General features: G+C 48.8%; 1 long non-coding RNA gene and 1 pseudogene across 2 annotated transcripts; both read right to left on the bottom strand.

Moving 5' to 3' along the window:
* Nucleotides 1-790: 790 nt before the first annotated feature.
* LOC120693892 lies at nucleotides 791-2,998 on the bottom strand. Of its 2 annotated transcripts, none has more exons than XR_005683261.1 (2): nucleotides 2,889-2,998; nucleotides 791-2,699 (listed from the first exon to the last, which is right to left on the bottom strand). It is a non-coding gene; the product is annotated as an uncharacterized LOC120693892 (long non-coding RNA). The 2 variants fall into 2 exon arrangements; XR_005683225.1 differs by having other exon boundaries at nucleotides 791-1,180.
* A 1,661-nt stretch (nucleotides 2,999-4,659) lies between these two features.
* On the bottom strand, nucleotides 4,660-18,978 carry LOC120693769 (annotated as a pseudogene).
* Nucleotides 18,979-20,836: the final 1,858 nt, after the last annotated feature.

Below are 20,836 nucleotides of genomic sequence, written 5' to 3'. Positions count from 1 at the left end.
GAGTCGGTTCTTCCGTTGGATCAGCTGGTTGATTGGTTGACTGAGATCCACTCGAGCTAGCTAGTCCGAAGTGGAGTTTTCCTGATTCCAGATCCAACATAAACATTTCTATGTTTCAGTGCTCCAATGATACATATTTCTTTATTTGGGTAGGCTCATAGTTTAGGAACTTTAAGCATCTAATTTTTCAAGTTTGGCGAGGCTCGCTCTTTACTACAAGGAGGTCTACCATTTGGAGTAAATTATATGCTGTAGGCACACCAGTTTACATGTGGTACGGTGAGTCCAACAAACTCTCATAGTTGTAAATTTTGAATGTAAATGAAAATGGAATGAATGAATTATTTCAAAATGAGTTCGGTTTCTTTCATTGATCGACGTTAGTGTGCGTATAGATGGGGATTAGTCAGTGTCACCGGGGTGGAAAATGTGAGAACAAAAAAATCCCGGTCATTAGCGCCCCTCCTCTCCCCACCCCACCACTAGGCCATGGCCATCTCTTTCGTTCATCCCTCTAGTTTGAACCCTACCGCCGCCTCCTTCAACCCTTTAAGTTTTTTTTTTGAATTTTCATCCCTTTAAGTTTGAACCTCGTGAGCCGCTCAAGGTCGTTTTCCGATGTCAAATCCCGGTCAACAGGGTTTGTAACGATACCTCTACGTTTCTTGATTATTCTGTCTAGATGTCCTTCCATCTAGACCGTTCCTTGGCCTGGCCTAGATGTTGGTCAGAATTATAAAAACGTAAACATGCACTATTTGCAGTGCGCATGCGTTTAAACCATTTGACGTGACATGCCCAAAGCAAAATCTATCTTTCATCGGCGAATTATTTTTTTTTCATATTCATACAGTGCAAACTTTTATTCATGAAAAGCTGTACAGTCTATGTCGCTCTCCTTTTGCCCGCAGCATCATTCGTCACCTACTCACCTGCAAGTGGACTAAGCACTGAATTCAGTAGAACAAGTCAGAGTAATCGTAGATGTCATATTATCATAAGAACATTACAGGGGGGGGGGGGCTTATTATCAATCTGCAGCAAGCTATATATTATGTTGAGCAGGTGGCACCAGCTGATTAATTAACACGCAGCATTCTATTCAAGATTATCAAGATCACCAAACCTCTGCCCATCGTTATCTTGAATTTTCCTGGAAACCGGAGCACGTAGAATTTGTCTGGAAATAGCATAAAGCGTGAGAACAAAATAAAGGAGTAAAGAATGTGAAAGAATGCCAAACACTAACAGACATGGCCATAAGGGACCATCATGTCTGTATATGCATAATATTTCTGTCTCGAAAATCAGCACGAAAAAGAAAAGATGTGTGCATGCGCATGCGCTTCCGGGCAACCAAAACTATGGCTCATTAAATCTGTATAGTTGTGATAAACTTCTGAAAAAATATGTAGTTTTGCTATAATTTTGCTTGACATCAATACCCGGCCATCATTTGGTAGACGATAATGGGTCATAATAATAGCCAACGAATCTATCTTAATTTTGAAAAGGTTATCCACATCTGGCATTATAAAAGTAGTGTAATGTAATACCCTAAATCAATGTATAAATTAGAAACTATATAAAATAATCTAAAGTAATTCTCTAATCTTCATCTAAATTACTGACCTTCGCTATTATAAAAAGAATATAAAGTAACTCTGTCATCTTATCTAAATTACTACCAGTGCTATTACAAACATAACCTCTAATTCTGCATCCATGTTACCATTCTGTTATTAAAATTAACCTACAGTAACCATCTAAAATTGTAACGATGTTTCCCACCTCTGGTATTATTGAAAATAATCTTAAGTAACCCAAAAAATTTGCATCTAAGTTACCAATATGTTTGTCATCCATTAAGAAATATGCTAAACTACAGTTATACTATGTGATTCTAAATTACCTTCTTCTGTCATTATTATTTATTATAGAAAAAACTAACCTAAGGTATAGATGTATGAATGTGCCACTATGCAGACCACGTATACATGTATGCAAATAGGTGATGTGTCAAACACAAAGCTCAAGTTGAGGTTTTAACTATAAATAGTAAATACATGTTAAAGGTACATGTATGTAAGATGGAAAAGGGAAAGTAGAATTGGAAAAAACTATAATTTATAGAGTAATAGGTATTGAATTCCACTGCAATTAGATAAAGATAAGAAACTATCTATATACTACGCTCTGAAATACATGGGATTCTAACCATGCACTGTAAGTTGTGACCAAAAATTTATTCAGAAATTTCAAATACTTATGCCATTAAAATCACTAGCTCGTGCAGGCTTTAATGGATTAGCATATCTAACCAATAGCGCTTATTCTGCTTAATGAACTAGAAGGTTCCATTTATTCTACTAGCACAACACTAGAATGTTTTGACGACACTGATTGAACATGCATGGTGGATCGGAGCCCCGACATTTTATTCTCATGTGATCATGTTCATACCATTGACTAATGTGATTTTGTCAAAAGCTGCCAGTAACAAAAAGCTCATACCGCGAGCAGGCTAGAGAAGCTTCCCAAAATCCAATCCTATGAAGAATTTACCTGGAAATCCTCGCAGCTTTCGCTGGAAATGCCAACAATAATAAAGGAAAGAATTGTCCTAGGTCGCATGGGAGGCAGACCCATCCATTAAAAAACTCATGGAAAACAACCAAGGATGTGGACAACGACTGGCACTAGACAAGTAAAGGTTGTCACCGTGTGAGGGTATAGTAGAGCCATCTAGGTATGTATCATTATCATCAAAGCTTGCAAGATTTCATATCATACGTTCATACCGAGAATGAACATGAGACACGCAAGTTGCAAGATTAGTAGTCTCAAAGAAAATGACATAAGTTGACACGGCTTTGTATTACAAATACCTGCACTACCGAGTCGGAGTCTGTACAGAAGGAAAGCATCAGGAAGGTCGCCAACATCAGGTTAAGACCAAAGAGGATTCTGATGTGATTTGCACGTCACGAAATCTTAGTAGTAGTTAGAGCGCCCCACCTAGCCAACCCGACCATAAAACCCAGGTGTTATAGTGGGAGGGGTGGGGGCTTTTATCCTCAGTCCAACATTCCCCCTACGGCGTGCGAGCCTGGCGTAGCCCGCAGCAGGTTCTAGTGCCCGGCGTAGCCCGCAGCAGGTCTCAGCACACGAGAGACGCAGGGGGAATCGCGCAGCGGAAATTGCGTGGCCGGGAGGGATCGAACCCAGGACCTCGGCTCTGGTACCAAGTTAGAGCGCCCCACCTAGCCAACCCGACCATAAAACCCAGGTGTTATAGTGGGAGGGGTGGGGGCTTTTATCCTCAGTCCAACAGTAGTGACGACCAATAATATATACTGGAAACAACTGAAAATCGTATGCAGTAACCAGTCAGCAACACTGCAACTGCTTATAACAGGGACAAGTGAAATCCATACCTTGTTTGCCTCCTGGCTACGCCAAAGATCAGAGACAGGTACCACAAATTAACAATGGAGACTTTGATTTCCACCAGGAATTATTGCTTCAAGGTATTACCAGGAGCCAGCTGCATGCATATTAGACAGAGTTTGACAGCAACTGAACAGTTGATAATGTCAAGGACAGCACGAGCTTTCACATGTGTACCATTTAAAGATGGTGGACAACACTAGAGTTGTTGGCAGCGAGAAGGAAAGAAATTGTTTCTACTTCTTTAAATAGTTAGCGCACCCTAGTTGATCCATGCAAACAATGCAGCAAGAGGAAACAAAGCATTGGTGGTGATGTGACATTTTTTTTTTAGGATCGGCACATTTTGGCTGCCTTAGTAGAACCTGCCGAACACGAGGCAACAAAAAAAAAACAACTGCCAAACAAGCCTGGAGTGGTACCCATGACATTGCTGGATTCAGGTCTCTATCTGAAAGAAACCAAGCAGATGATATTCGACAGCATTCCCAAAGCCTAGCTGATGATATAAAGCATGGGAAGAAAATAAAGCAGTGGAGAATACAAGGAGAAGGCCAAACACTGACAAGGACCATGTATATGCATAACATTCCGGTCAAATGACAAATAAAGATGTCTGCACGCACTTGATGTAGATGAACTCACAATTACATCATAAAGGTCAACCAAGAACCCCAGAAGCTTCCCAAATCCCAACACTGAACATTCCTGGAAGTCCTGCAGTTTTAAATTTTCATAGGAGAAGGTAACAGAAAGAAAGAACTGTCCCAGGGCACGAGAGAGGCAAAACCATGTCAAATGAAAATGACAGATTGTGACAACCCAATGTCACCACTGTGCTCCCTACTCAGAAGCATATCTGCCATTATCTTGGACTACTGACCTTGCTCATGGAGGGTTGACGTCAAGAAGTTGGAGATTTGCAAAGCTAGCAAAAGCTGAAAAGGAACTGAAAATCATGTACGGTAAGTATGTAACCAGTCAACAATGGTTCAGTAGGGACAAATGTGTACCTTTCTTCCTGGGTCAAGGTGCCAGATAGGAGAGGGCAAGAGCTACATGACATAGACCAGACCTGGGTAGCTCTCAGCCACAATTCATGGGGACTTTTCTCCTGAAATAACTTCAAGACAAATAGATTCACTGGACCTAAGCAGTAGAGTGAGTAGACAGCAATGTATAAACATATAGAAGATTGACAATTACTCACAGATGATTAGTCTAATAGCATGAGCTTTCACATGTAAATGAAGAAATGTCATTGGGTCAGTCTTCCACATAAACAGGGTTGCTGTCTTGCTGACAAATAAGAGACATAACATGAACATTGCACGGTTGATAATGGTTCCCACAATAAGTCAATGGGTTAAAGCATTAACATCAAACAATTTCCATTTTATCAGGTTGACATGTGCAAGTACAGAATCAGCGTTACATTTCCCATACACGGCGTGCGTCCATCAGGCAAGTACATAGTTATCACCATTATTCAACTTCAATACAGCGGGTACCTATATCTATCAGGTTTTTCTTTGATAGGTTGATAATTGAATCTGCTATAACTCGAGCACTTGACTTCATATAGCCTCCTGAGGGATAGAGATTCAAAGACAGGAGAGATGCATCATTAGTAGGTCTTCGAGAACAGATGAGCTTAAAAAATTATGAGCAAAAGCTCCCACCTGATGTCAGCATGAGGAGAGGAATATTCTGATCCTTTGCAAATCTAAAAACCTTTTCGTCTCTAATAGCCACACCCTCTGGACTAACCTGGAAATTGTGGAAACATGATACGATCATAATGGAACCAGCTAATGCATTGTCAAGCAGCTTTGTACAAACTACAAGCATCAAGCCATTGCAAATATGTGCATCTTTATGTTACATGAATGCTGTGAGAACATGTGTGGTTCACATAAAAGGACATACCTTCAGTCTGCCTAAAGGATCACCATCTAGGATGTCAGTTCCAGCATTATACACAATCAACTGGGGCTGAAATCTACTTTCTGCTACCTGCAAACAATTACGGCTGTCATGGACTGATTGAGTGGGTTTCCAAGTTTAAAGCAGAGTAACAGAATAGTAATATTTGATCTTGCTGCCAATATATGCCGGATATTTGTATTTATACATTTCTTTTTGCAAACTGGCAAAGCTGTTTTGAACAGTCCTACAAACAATCTTTCTAACCAACATGAAGGGAATGAGATTGGCGCAAACAAGTTATGCCAGTTTTGTTTAGTTGGTAAATGAGTACGGAATAGAATAGCTCCATGTTCTTGTTTTATTGATACTAGACCAAATGAACAAATGAATGCCAGTCACAAGCTCATGTAGAATTAAACTACACTTTTGTTGCCTAAGAAAAGGGCCGTGGATGTATATTTTATCCTCCATGCATAAGTTCACAACACAAATATTATTGAACCTAAAAACTTAGCATGATGTCTTACATGCATAACCCAGACCCACACTGCTTAGGGAGATTAACCAAATAGAGGATTAACTGCTGAAAATCAAACGTACGTGTAGGAGAGAATAATGGCTTGTATTCCTCCAAACCCTAGAAGGGTGGGATATATAGATCCTATACATGGGCTCACATATACACAAGCACCCTCCCGTAGTCTGAACAACCGGCGCAGCGGTGTTCAAGACTGGACAACAAGAAAGCCAACACCCCCCGCAGTCTGAACTACCGGCGCAGCGGTGTTCAAGACTGGACAAGAAGAGAGTACAAAGGGCAAATACCCCCCCCCCCCCCCCCCCCCCCGCAGCCACAACTAGCCACCGGCTACGTTGAGGCTGGAGCGAAACTCCGAGAAGGTCGAGGAGGGCAGTCCCTTGGTGAAGATGTCAGCAAACTGGGAGGTAGTCGGGGCATGGAGTACCCGAACATCACCGATGGCGACTCTGTCGCGCACGAAGTGTAGGTCGATCTCCACATGCTTCGTCCGCTGATGCTGGACGGGGTTGGTGGAGAGATACACGGCGCTGACGTTGTCGCAGTAGACGAGCGTGCTCTTGGCGAGTGGGCTGTGGAGCTCCGCCAAGAGCTGTCGTAGCCAGGACGCCTCCGCCACGCCGTTAGCGACAGCCCGATACTCCGCCTCAGCACTGGAGCGGGAGACAACCGGCTGCCGCTTGGACGACCAGGAGACCAGGTTGTTGCCCAGGAAGACGGCGTAGCCGGAAGTGGAGCGACGAGTGTCCGGGCAGCCAGCCCAATCAGTGTCGGTGTAGACCACCAGCTCAGCAGAGGACGAGCGGTGAAGCACCAGGCCGAAGTCCACAGTGCCACGGACATAGCGGAGGAGACGCTTCAGCGCAGCAAGGTGTGACTCCCGGGGATCATGCATATGGAGACAGACCTGCTGAACAGCGTAGGTGAGGTCCGGCCTGGTGAAGGTGAGGTACTGCAAAGCGCCAGCCAGACTCCGGTAGGCAGTAGGATCAGCCACCGGATCACCCAGATCAGCAGACAGCTTCGCTTGAGTGTCGACAGGAGTGGAGTAGGGCTTGCAATCAGTCATCCCAACCCGCTCCAGAATATCAAGTGCGTACTGCCGCTGGTGAAGGAGAAGACCAGACGAGCACGGCCGTGACGCCCAAGAAGTGGTGGAGCTGACCCAAATCCTTCATAGCAAACTCCTGCTGCATAGAGGAGATGACACTCTGAAGCAACTGCTGACTGGAAGCTGTGAGCACAATGTCATCGACATAGAGCAGCAGATATGCAGTCTCATCCCCACGGCGGTAGATGAAGAGAGACGTGTCAGACTTGGCCTTGGTGAACCCCAATGTCAGCAAGAACGTGGCGAACCGAGCTTGAGGAGCCTGCTTCAGACTATAGAGAGATTTGTTGAGTCGGCAGACCATATCCGGACGACTCGAGTCCACAAATCCCGCTGGCTGAGAGCAGTAGACAGTCTCTGACAGAGTGCCGTGAAGAAACGCATTCTTCACGTCCAGCTGGTGCACAGGCCAGGAGCGCGAGAGCGCAAGCGAGAGGACCGTGCGCACAGTAGTAGACTTCACCACTGGGCTGAAGGTCTCATCATAGTCCACACCAGGTCGCTGAGTGAACCCCCGGAGAACCCAGCGATCCTTGTAGCGCTCCAGTGTGCCATCAGCCCGACGCTTATGCGTCCAGATCCACTTGCCCGTCACCACATTGCAACCAGACGGACGCGGCACGAGGTCCCACGTCTGGTTGGCAAGAAGAGCCGCGTACTCCTCTTCCATCGCGCGACACCAGTGAGGATCCGCCAAGGCGTCGCGGACAGAGGAGGGTACCGAAGAGACCCGCGGCTCTCCCTCGGTGGCGGAGAGTCGCGGCTTGAGACGCCATCCGCCGAGTCACCATGGGATGGATATGCCGAGGATCCCGATGGACGACGGGCGGGTGGTACACCGTCGGCTCGGCTCGAGAGGGAGCCGGTGGAGGCGGAGGCGGCGACGGCTCTGGTGGAAGCGTCGCAGGAGCCTCCGGAGCAGGAGGCGGTGCCGGTGTCGGCACCGAACGACGTCGGTACACCTGCACCGGCTCAGCGTACCGTAGCGGCGCCGGTGTAGGCGCCGAACGACGTCGGTACACCTACATCGGCTCAGCGTACCGCGCAGGTGCAGGGGAAGACACTGGGGCCGCGCGCGGCGCAGCAGGAGACTCCGGGTCCGCGCGCGGCACGATAGGAGGTCCGGGGGCCGCGCGTGGCGCGACTGCGGGCACTGGGGCCGCGCTCGGCGCAGCCGGGATCACCAGAAACGGTGCCGGTGTACCGGGAAAACCTGCAGGAAAAGGACAGACAGGAAAAGGTGGCTGAACCACCGGGTCAGTCGAAAACAGAGACTCTAGCTCGGGGTCAGGAGAAGGTGTGGAGGTAGAGTAAGTGAAATCCGACTCGTCAAACACGACGTATCGGGAGATCATGACGCAGCGAGAGGTGAGGTCAAAGCATCGGTACCCCTTGTGGTCAGGAGAGTAACCAAGGAACACACGAGTCGAGCGGGGCCCCAGCTTGTGAGGAGCAGTGGCGGAGGTGTTAGGGTAACACGCACACTCAAAGACCCGAAGGTGATCGTAGCGAGGAGGGGTACCGAAAAGAACGTGGTGTGGAGTGGGAGCAGGAGAAGCAGTGGACGGAAGACGATTGAGCAAGTAGGTGGCGGTGTGGAGCCTCTCAGCCCAGAAGCGCGGGGGCAGACTGTGGCAGAACCGCCTAAATTATCCCGGCTCAAGTGCGTAAACCATCACCATAAAGGCAACATTAGCTTAAACGCACTTCAAACGGAACAATTTTTGGTCTGTCGGGTAACGTCCCGATACAACCACCGATTCTTGGATCGAACAAGCATACCTCGCACGAAGGCGAGTCCAGAGATATTACAACCACAAAATTTACAACACAGGCAAGTTCAGTAGTGATTACAAAATAGTTCAAACCATTATTACAAAACCAACTTAAGTAAAACAGTTATACAAGCCATGAATATAATTTCAGAGTCTAAACAGCGGAAGATGAAACCCGATCTCTACAACACGTCGCCAAAAGTATACCAAGCTAGCCCCAAGCCGGGTATCACTCGTCATAGTCATTGCCAGCCGAAGACGTATCCCATTCTACGGACCAGCCAGGAGGCAACGAGCAAGGATAGGTCAAGCTAGCGACCTGATCCTCAAAAGTCATACCTGAAAAAGGGTTTCAACAGCAAGGCTGAGTATTCTAATACTCAGCAAGTCTTAACTGACAACGGGTATAAGTAGCCCACCTTAGCTAGACTATACAAGTCTTTGTAAGGCTCTGGTTTTTCCTTTGCTGAAAAGCAATAAAGAGTAGGTCCTTACTTTCAAGTTTTAGCTGCAAGATTCTAGTTGATTAACCATTCTATGTAAGCATCTACTAACCATTCATGGTGAAACTTCTAAGCAAACATCAAGATTAATAAGAATATTGTTGCTCTTATTACTCTGTGTGGCAAAGAGATCAAGCAGTCTCATTTCATCGTGAGAGGCGGACGATTCTGAATCGAAATTCAACCTTGCAAGGGTAACCTAGCACACACGTCTGGAATACCGTCGGGTCATTCCCAAACAACCGTTAACCTTTCTTTCCGGCTTGTGGATAGTGCCACTCTCCCCGACTACAGGGCTCCAAGGCCGAACCTTGTCCCTAGAAGTCGTAGTGTTGCGCAACATAAAATAAAACATATCCCTACTGAGAGAGTGGGAGGTATATCCACTCCCCGGTCCAATCGGCTACTAGGCTTGCCGCGTACCATATTTACGGCATGTGACTAGTACTTTCAAAAACTTAACCAGCACTACCACACACCGCGACCTTAGCAAGTTCATCAACACAGACGGGGTCTCACATAGGACATGATATCGAACACAACCCCGTCCGTCGTCCTTATATTGTTAACAGAAAGTAAACAAGCAATTCCTATAAAGCTCGCGAGTGACAGGCAATCACTCGACTTTTACCGTTCCTATAAGCTTAGCAAATAGTCGAACTCAGATCTAGTGTTCAGTACATAGGTTCCTAGGATCATGCATCTAGGGTTTCAATTCAAATCCTAAGAACTGTAAATGCACAAGTAAGTAATAACAGTAAATGATAATAATTTGAAATATAGGTTATGTCCGGGGCTTGCCTTCTCGGTAATTGCTAACTATTTCAGCGCTAGGCTCTTCCGAACTTTGGTTCGGGACTTCAGTTAGTTCCGCAGTGTTCACTTGAGCTTCGAGATCACCTCCGTCAGACTCCGGAATCAACTCGTACGTCCCGTCTGACAAAGTAGTCGTATCTATATGTAATGCAAGAACAACATTATAAACAAACATGGGCAATCGTTTATAGAGTAGTTAAATAACAAATTTAACTACACAAGGCATCATGATCAAAAGCACAAAAGAAGTTAACTAACTTCATAAAAAGAGTGGTGGCGATTTCCTATACAAATAAGTCATGGTTTGTAAATAAATCAACAAATCAAAGTACAAACAGCAATAAAATCTACCAAAATTACTCTAAACAGAACATGAATAAAGTAATCTACCCTACAAAAATCATGTCAAGACATGTAATCATTTAATCACAATAAATCATTTACTCAGATAACATCTAGAACAAGCAAGAATTACACAGGTCAAACTAAAGAAGATCAGAAGCTCAAAATTTAACATGAGATCTGAACAGGGATGATCTAGCTACTGTGAATTTTTCATGATTTTATCTGCACGGAATTAATTCAGATAAATTAAACTAAACAGACATCAGTTTAGCAAGACTTAATTTTTGCTCCTGTTCTAGACATGAACTAAAGCTCAAACTTCCTGGACAAGCTAACATACTCCAGAAGAACACTCATGAATAATTTCATGATTTATTAAGAACAGAAACTATTTACCATGAATAAAGTCTATTAAACAAAGATTAAATCAAATAAATAGCTACAATAAAGAACTGATCATGAAATTTTTATAGCAAAGCTAGTGTAACATGAGTAAACTACCACCAAAATTTCAAAGCAATACAAGCTTTCAAGCATCAGATAAGAAAAAGATTAAAGAACAAGTAGTTATACACCTAGTAACACAAAACAACATCTACAGCAAAAACTTGCAACTAAGGCCTAACATATTCTGGTTCTACTGCATAGAGCTCTTCAAGAGGATTCCAAAACATCAAGATTTGCTATTTTACGAATTTTCTACGAATTGATCTAGAATTTCAAAGTTCACTGAAAATATTACAAAGCAGCCCCTACTGGCACTATTCATCTGAGTCTATGCCTATGCAAATAACCCCCTGGGTTTTCTTTCCTTTCAACCCGAGGTCCCTGGGCCGGGTCAGAGAGGGGAGGCGGCGGTTGACCGGCCGTTTCCCGGCGAGGGGCTCACCGGCGGCGAGAGTGGAGGGGTGCGTGAGCTTCACGGGTGCAAGGCGCACCTCTGGGTGGCCTAGGGTTGCGCGGAGGGGCTCGGAAGCGGCGGCTCGGCGGAGCAGGGCGGGTCGGCGGCGGAGGCAAGCGACGGCGAGGGTGCTCCGGTGAGGTTCAGGCGAGGGGAAGTGGCCTGGGAGCTGCGCGAGGTCGAGGCGGCGCTAAAGGTGGGGGATGTAGGGGTGGAGCGGGTCTGGGTTGGCGGCTCCGCGGTGGAGTGGAGCTCGCCGGCGTTCGGGGTGAGCGGCGGCGGCGTTCTGGGGCGTGGGGTTAGGGAACTGGCGAAACGAGGAGGGGAATAGAGCGCGGGGCTTCTGGTAGTGCTCAGGCGCGCGAAAGATCGAGAGCTGGGCCTCTGGTTTGGGCTCTCCACGGCGGCGGCGAGGTGGCAGCCGGCGGGGAGGTTCTGGGCGCGGCGGGGCGGCGTGGCGAGGGGTGGAGGCGCCAGCGCGAGGCAACAGGCGGGGGAGGAGCTCGTCCGCGACGCGTGGGCGCCAGCGCACGGCGAATTGATGGCCGGGAAGGCCGGGAAATCGTCGGCGGGCGGCGCTGTCGGTGGCCGGCGGCGAGAAGCAGAGCAGGGAGGGGAGATGGTCATAAGGACGATTTTGCAATTTCCAAAAGTTCCAGGGACCTTTCTGTAAACAAGCAATAACTTTTGAACTAAAGCTCAAATGAAAAAGTGCCCAACATGAAAGTTGTTCAACTTTTCAAGATCTACAACTTTGATGTTGTGCAAAAATTTATTTGACCAAAGATTCAAGAGCTAAAATTAAAATCATTGAAGGGATTTTGAAATCTAGGAAATTTGTCTTTTTCAACGTAAATTCACTACAAACATAGACTTATAAGCAAAATTGGTTGCCATGCAATAAATGCACTGAAATTTTGCGCAAACACCCTCCATAAAAGCTATAAACACAATTAACTATATAAAGGACCTTGCATAAAATCATAATTACACATATAACCTTTCATAATTACAAAAAGATCCTTTTTAAGTAATTCAAGCACATGATGCATAGCAAACCTACACCATTACTGTGCAGGCACCAAATTAAAATACTGTGTAAACACCCGGGGTGTTACACAGACAGGCCTGGATCAGAAGGGTGCGCACGACGTCGTTAGTCGTGCGAATCATCCGCTCAGCCTTGCCTTCTGATGAGAGGTATACGGACAAGACATACGCAGCTGAACACCCCGAGAGAGGAAGAAAGAACGGGAGGTGGAGTTGTCGAACTCCCGCCCGTTGTCACACTGGACGGCCTTAACGGTGAGGCCGAACTGAGTGGACACCCAGGCAAAGAAGTGGAGGAGGGTGGGGAAGGTCTCAGACTTGGCACACAAAGGAAACGTCCAAGAGTAGTGCGAGAAATCATCGACCACCACTAGATAGTACTTATAGCCAGAAAGGCTAAGAACAGGAGAGGTCCACGGGTCACAGTGAACAAAATCAAATGCATGCGTCGCATGCGAAGAAAAAGAAGAAAAAGGGAGCCGAACATGACGACCGAGCTGGCACGCATGGCAGAGGGGCTCAGCAGGAGCCCTAGTACCAGGAACATCGGTACTACGACTGAGCTGTGCCAGAACGTCGCGGCCAGGGTGACCAAGACGGCGGTGCCAGGTGGTGGAAGACGGCGTCGCGGCAAAAGCGGCAGACCAAGACGGCCAGGGCGAAGAAGAAGGCGAGAGTGGTGCAGCGGAAGGAAGGCGAAGGGTGTAAAGGAGCCCCGTGCTGTCACACCGGAGTAGCGGACGCCGGGAGGCCGAATCCTTTACAGTGAGGCCAGAAGAATCAAACTCGATGGAACAAGAATTGTCAACTGTAAACTGACGAATGGAAAAAAGGTTATGAATCATCTGATGAGCAACAAGGACATTGGGAAAACGAAAAAAGGCAGGAGCAGAACCCACGGCGGTGACAGGAAGGCAAGACCCATCACCAACCATGATGGAAGAAGGACAAGAGGGGTGTGGTGGTCGGACAGAAGAGAGGATACCGGTATCTGGGGTGGTGTGGAAGGAGGCACCCGAGTCGGTGATCCACTCGGTGCTGACCGTCGGCGTCCGCCCCATGGCGCTGAAGGACTGCGCCAGTGCGGCCTGGTCCCACCCCCCAGGCCAGGTCGGCTGCTGGCTGGGCTGAGCGGGCGGGGTCCAGAACGGCGCGACCACAGGGGGCATATCGAACACAGGCCACGCGGGCGCGGGCGCGGGCGCGGGCACGCGCGCCATGGCCAGCGCGGCCGTCGCGGGCGCAGGAAGGGGCGGCACAGCAGAGGCAGCGGCCCGCGCGGGGTCCCTGGGCGCAACGGCCTGCGCGGCGTGCGCGGCGACGAGGGAGGCGGCGTCCCGTGCGGAGGGCGCGGAGGGCGCGACAGCGTGCGCGGCGGCGAGGGAGGCGGCGGCCCGTGCGGCCTGCGCGGCGTGCGCCCGCGCGGGCTAGACGAGCTTGGCCTCGAGGTCCCGCAGCACCTCCTGCGCGCGCTCGTAGGCCTTGAGGTGCGCGTGCTCGGTGAAGGGGACGACGGGCGGGACAACCGCCTCGGCGACCCGACGAGTGAGTGTCGGCCGCGGAGCGCTCGCGCTCCCAAGCAAGGGCAGCCGCGCGGACCCGCTCCTGGGCCGCCGCAGCCTCGTACTTGGCAGCGAGGAGGGCCACCTTTCTGCGGAGGGCGGCGGCGGCGAACGGCGCGTCCGCGGGGGGCATACCCAGTCCGCGCCTGGGAGGGCCACCTGTGCCAGCCGCGCGCGCATGGACAGCAGCGGCAGCGGCAGCAGTAGCGGCGGCAACACCCGCGCCGGCCGCGGGTGTCGCAGGGGGCACGCCGCGCCAGGGAGGAGGGCCACCTGCGCCAGCCGCGCGCGCATGGGCAGCAGCGGCAGTGGCAGCAGCCGCAGGGGCCACGGGGGCGGTCGCGGGATGCGACGCGGGGGCCGCCAGGACCGCGGGAGGCGCAGGACCCGCGGGCGCAGGGGCCACGGGGGCGCCCGCGGGAGGTGCAGGTGCGGGTGCCGCGAAGGCCGCGGGGCAGGCCGCGCCGGTTGCGCCCGCGCCCGCGCAGGACACCCCCGCGAAGGTCGCGTGGGGCGCAGGGGCCGCGGGGGCTGCGCCGGCCGTGCCCGTGGGAGTCGCAGGGGCGGTGGCTGCGAAGATCGCGGGGGGCGCAGGGGACGCGAGCGCGCCTGCGCCGGCCGCGCCCGCCGGACCCGCGCCGGCGGCGGCGGCTAGCGCAACGGCGTAGGGCAGCCGCACAGAGCCTGCGCCGGCAGCGTAGGGGGTGGCGGCGCCCTGATCCCAGGCTGGAGCAGAGGAGGCGGGACCCGCGCCGGGAGGGAGCCCGCCCGCGGCTGGAGCCAGCGCGACGGCGACGTAGAGCGCCCACGGGGCTCCCAGAGCAAAGGAGGGGGCGCCCAGAACAGAGGAGCAGTCGGTGGCCGGGATCCACGCAGAGGCAGGGGATTTGCCGCCGGGAAAGGAAGAAAGGGGAGGGAAGGAGGAGAGGGAAGGGAGGGCGGCGCCGGGAGGGTCGGCGCAGGCGGCCGGCCGGCCATGGTGCCGGCGGCGGCGGCGGCTAGAGGAAGAGAGGTAGAGAGGAGGAGCTAGCTGATACCATGTAGGAGAGAATAATGGCTTGTATTCCTCCAAACCCTAGAAGGGTGGGATATATAGATCCTATACATGGGCCTCTAGATGGGCCTCTATACATGGGCTCACATATACACCAACAGTACGGAACAAGTATTCCTGTATTGCCACAATGTTCTTTGTCTCAAAAACCAATCGGGGCTATTAAGTAAACCAATCATGTCAAAAGAAAAAATTAGAGGATCTTGCACGTTGCAACAGGTCAGGCCATGGCAAAGCTGCCTAGACATGACAAAGTTTGCATCTAGAAACTCTCTTGAGAATCATAAGAACCGAGTGAGGTAGCAACTGGTTGCTGTAAGAAAAGCTTATGCAACTGCAATTACTAGATATAGCATGACGCATCATACATAAGTGTCTGAATCACATACTCTACAGTAAGATTACTTCAATCTAGCAGAATAACACCACAAGAGCTCCTTCAGTTTGTTCCTCCTATCCAGCTGTACGTAGCTATTAATCCATCTTCTTAACAGAAGGTAGAAATACACACATTTTAGATCTAGAATTGTATTTAACAGTGGAATTGAATCATCATGGTTTAAAAGTTCCATAGATTAAACAAAATTTTGGTGATTCTTCACACTACGGGGTGATTCTTCACACTACATTGTTAACTCGATCTATGACTGGATCACTGCTGATTTTTTTTTTCATAATTCCTAGAACTGCATGTTCCTCACTCTGGTCCAAGGTGAGGAATGTTTTTCTTGTAATTGGGCCTCTCTTTCTCTCTTAATACAAAGATGCGCAGCTCTCCTGCGTGTTCGAGAAAAAAACTTTTTCATAATTCCTGGTGTTCTGTACGCTCACAAATATATGATGACTTCGGTTAAAGCAAAAAATATATAACCACTGATAAACTGATATTATAAATGAACCAATAGAGGTTAAGATACTATCTGTACAAGTTACCTTGAGAGCCTTAACAAGATTCTCCAAATAATCTTCTGTTTCTGTCCCACTCTAAAATGCAAACAGGTGTAGTGTAACTTACAACTTCAATTCCAAACCGATACAGAAAAAATACAACAGGCAGAGAGCAGGATAAAACGTGGAACTCACATCTAACTCGACCTTTTGATCAATGTACTTCTTAGCCACATGATCCTGCAACAAAATAATGTCCATTATACTAAAAAATAAAATGTACCAGGCACATTTTTTATGTATAAGGATTTCAAAGGAAAAACTATGAGGAAAAAGGCCTTCATTGCCCTCTGAAGTTTAATAGTGCATCTGCTGAACCACACGAGAAACAAAACTGGGTAGGGCACATTTTTTATGTATAAGGATTTCAAAGGAAAAAATATGAGGAAAAAGGCCTTCATTGCCCTCTGAAGTTTAATAGTGCATCTGCTGAACCACCCGAGAAACAAAACTGGGTATATTGCACCCAGAACTTCCAATAGCGATGCAAATAAACCCCAGCAGTGGGTAAACCCTACCCCAGAAAATAAAATAGAGACATGTGGTAGAGACATTCTTTTAATTTATTACTGAATCGAAGGCACCACATAGTCCGCGTAAGTAAAGGGCCATTTCCAGCCACAGAATAGGGGAAAGTTTCGGGTGTACGAACTATGAAGTACAATTCTCGATTTTTTAGCTCAGGTCGTGAGCAAATGCACTGTAAAAGTACAGGGAATTAATATAGCCTTTTTCTGTTTACTACAAATGAACATTTAACTTCGGTTGGCAGTAAACTGCAATGCAGAAGACTGACTTGAAGACACAGAACTATCAACATCATCCACACAGAATAAGCTAGCTGGGCTGTTCTTATGTGGAACAAGCATTAAGTTCCAGTGCCGTGCACGATGCAGGACCAGATATGCCATATGTGTGACGCAAAAGCCCATCATAATCATTTATATCTCTCGGAATGAAGTATATGCACTATCAGCATGGACAAAAACAAGAAGGGGAAGGGAGGCACAGATTAGCTAAATATGAAACAGCAGTAGATATTTGTTATTTATACTTTATAAGAAGTTAATGAGCAGCATCAAGAAGGAGGTATCATGGTTGAGAGATGTAGGAAACATTTCGGGTTTAAGTACTTACAAAAGGATATATTCCAGAATTGTACATGTCCAAAGTGTAAACCCTTCCTGGAAGGGAAGAATAAGTGATAACGAGCTATGAAATAGTAGCAAGAACAAAAATATGCACAACAAAATAATACAGCACTAAGCCTCTCACCATCACTGCCGAAGTCTTTTTCATGACCATTACCTTGGTGAGCATCTAAATCGATGATCATTACTCTGAAAATGAGACAAGTGACTCATGGAACGAAAATAGCTATCCTGTAGTCTGAAGTCACATACCAATAGTTTCTATAATTCCTTATTGTTACAGTGCTTTTAGCAGAGCAATGTTAGATTATAATGCTAAGGAAACTGCCTGTTTGCGTTACGAAAAAAAAGGAAATATAATAATAGGTCGGCCTACTTATTAGTTATCAGTGCATATAGTTTTCAGAAGATATGCTGCAGATGAATAGCTATCCTACCTTGAGATATTTAAACGGATGAAAGCAAAATGGATGCACAGGGAAATATCAGCATATGCACAAAAACCACCCCCTTCATGTGCCGAACAGTGATGGAAGCCTCAGCCAATGTTTATAGCCCATCCCTTTTCTAGTGCGAGTTTGGCTGATAAAACAGAGCCACCCACCTAAAAGGCAAAAGCTCACTTCAGCATGCTTCCTGAACATCCAAAATTAAGAGCCAAGGGTCAATGGAGCACCGCAAGACAACAGAACATTTTACCTGCTTCCGGAACGGATAAAGAAGTTTTTGCTGAACAAGCAAGTTAGGGAGCAGCGCCACTGCTGGAACCTAGTATAAACCAGGAAATACTTGATTACATTCCACACACAGTAATTTCATACAATTTCGGCAAAATGAACTACCAAGCAGCCTACTTTGTAATGGAAAAGTATGCAGACGGTCAAGTGCTTCAGAAACAATCATGATTTCCATGGCGCGGTAGACAACTTCGAGGGCACTTTTAGCAGGTTATAGCATGCAAAAGATCACAGTTGTCAGATACGCGATTCTGAATGTAGCAGTACCTCTACAATGCGGGCAACCTTCTCGCTGCTCTTAAGGCTGTTCAAGTATGACTCCGAGTGCACCTGATTGGGTAAGCCACAGACCATAAATTCACACTGCATCGTACAGCACAGTGCACAGATAACTAGCTGCAGAACAAGTGGATAGCAGCTGAGCTGCCTATTGCGCACCACGAGCAGATCCTCCTCCGAGGCTTCCAGCGGCTCGACGATCCGGTCGCTCTGGAGGAGCCCCGCGTCCTCAAGGAAGCTGCGCACGTGGCCCCATTTCGACGAATCGAACGGGTGCCTGCACGAGTTCGTGAGACATACAGCGCCGCGATGCGGTGCGGATAAAGCGCGTGTAAGGCGGATGGCTCACTGCTTCTCCATCCCGTTGAACGAGATGCCGTACGCCGGCGAGTAGACCACGGGTGCCTGCGCGAACGGCGCGCGCGCGGTTGTTTAAGACCCACGGGCAGCGAATCGAGGTTGGGGAGGAAGGGATCGGAGACGGGTGTGCCGACCTTGGAGCTGGAGCTCGGGACGTCGTCGAGGTAGAGCCGGCTGGAGAGGATGCGGCGGCGGCGGAGCGCCTCCGCCGCCGCTGGAGCCCCCGAACCCGACGCCGACGCCATCCGCCGCGCGAAGTAGAAGACCCCCCGCCGCTGATGCTGGTGGCCTGGTGGGCCCGTGGGTGGGAGCCGCGACTCGCGAGAGGTTGCCGCTGCCGTGTAACGGCGAGTCTCGACTCTCTTGGACAGACTCTTGCTGGTTTGCAGCCGCCGCCGCTGCAGACCGAGGAACGTGTCGGAGGCGGCCCGCAACAAAAGAAGGCCCATTTCATCATGTTCCAAGTACAAGAGACCTTTCAACATTCAAAACTGTGTTGCGCACTTGCTCGTATAATCCATTTTTTTTTAATTTCTGCAATCGGCTCGTACGGAATGTAGGAGTATCTTTTGATGCTGGGTCGGTCGGTCAGCGGATGAAACCGCGACCTCTCCCTCGCTCTTTTTATTGGAGACCAATTGGGTTGGTTGCGCCCGCACATGTGAGGGTAGGGTGGTGCCTAGGGCAACGGGTACAAACCCGTCGGGTATCACTAACCCAAACCCGTACCCGCCAGGATAAAATCGTATTCGTTAAAAAACTCATACCCGTCGCGGGTATGATTTCATACCCGTACTCGTACCCGTGCGGTTTTTTTTACCCGCGGGTTTCCCGTACCCGATAGAAAAAGCAACAAAATTTAATAGAAAACATAAACAAATACACAATGCATTATAGCCAAATGAGTTTATGAATAGGTAATCATCGATGGGAATGGAAGTACATGAGTCTAAGTCTCTCTTAGCATGTGATTGGACCTTATTTTGATACAAGATCTTGTGACATTAGTATTTTAGGTTATATGTTGTCGGATTTATAGTACCCACGGGTTTGCGGGTTTGGGTACTTGAAGAACAAAACCGCACCCGCAAACCCGACGGGTACGAAGTTTATCCCATTAAAAACCCACGTGTATAGAATTTAGTCTATACCCATACCCTAATGGAGTAAAAACTCATCGGATTTCGGATTTCGGGCACCCGTTGACATCCCTGGTGGTGCCCCCAATCCGTGCGTCCACTTGCAACTGCATGTGCGCGATCGCACCGGCACAGCACATTTAACCCAACTTGGGTGCCGGCAGCTTCCGTGCAGTTCTCGGTCCGGCGCCAATCACGAGCTTGGCCGGCCATGGCGCGGACCCCGGCTCGGCGCACGGGGAGGAGGATCCGACCACCCGAGCGTAGAGCTGGGACTTGCGCCGTGACATTTTTGGGTGGGCCGCGGCACGATTATTTGGTATGACCTAAAGCACGGCACGAAATATTTTGGACCGTGCTGGCACGACACGAACACGAGGGTCGTGCCGTGTCTAGAATTTCAGCACGACGGGTTATATGGCACGACCCGTATTTTGGGCCGTGCTTGGGCCGGCACGGCACGAAAACATCCCATCGGCCATTACGTAGCCCCTTGTTCTATTATGACAGTTAATCTTCCTTTCTAATTAACAATAATCATGAAAGAAAATATTATGCATTCAAGAAAATCATGTAATTTTCATACTATGGATAGTTTATGTACTTTCTAATTGCAATAATAATATTTCTGTATCGATGCATATAAATCTAATTGCAAGTATTCAAAGTGCCGTGCTTGGGCCGGCACGGCACGAAGGCGTGCCGGCGTGCCATGGACCGTGCTTGGGCTTGATAATAGATTTATCGTGCCAGCACGGCAATCGTGCCGATCGTGTCTAAAAATCTAAATCTGATACGACACGAGGCACGAGAGGGCCGGACCGGGCCGGCACGGCACGGCCCAAGTCCCAGCTCTACCCGAGCGTGCGCATGCACGCAGGAAGGATCCGAACAGCAAAGAGGCAGCCAAGCAGGGGTCCCTGTGCTCTACTGCTGCTGTGGGCGTACGGTTTCGTTGCGTGGCCGCGTTCATCACTGGAATCGCAGCCGGTTCGATCCCCCCGTCCCCGGCGAAGTCAAACGTCATCGGCTGCCGCACTGCGCTTCAGCTGGGTAGATGGTGGTGACGGCTCCGGAGCCAAGGTCGTCGTCGTCGTCGTCGATGGCGAGATCGGAGATAGACGGACAAGCCAGCTCTACGTGTCCACTGCATGCCACGTGTGCTAGCTAGCAAGTCCGCGGATCATT

Source organism: Panicum virgatum, chromosome 1K (assembly GCF_016808335.1).
Source record: "Panicum virgatum strain AP13 chromosome 1K, P.virgatum_v5, whole genome shotgun sequence".
Taxonomy (NCBI): domain Eukaryota; kingdom Viridiplantae; phylum Streptophyta; class Magnoliopsida; order Poales; family Poaceae; genus Panicum; species Panicum virgatum.
The sequence above is the reverse complement of the archived record's forward strand: the minus strand, read 5'-3'. Positions and strand labels throughout refer to the sequence as shown.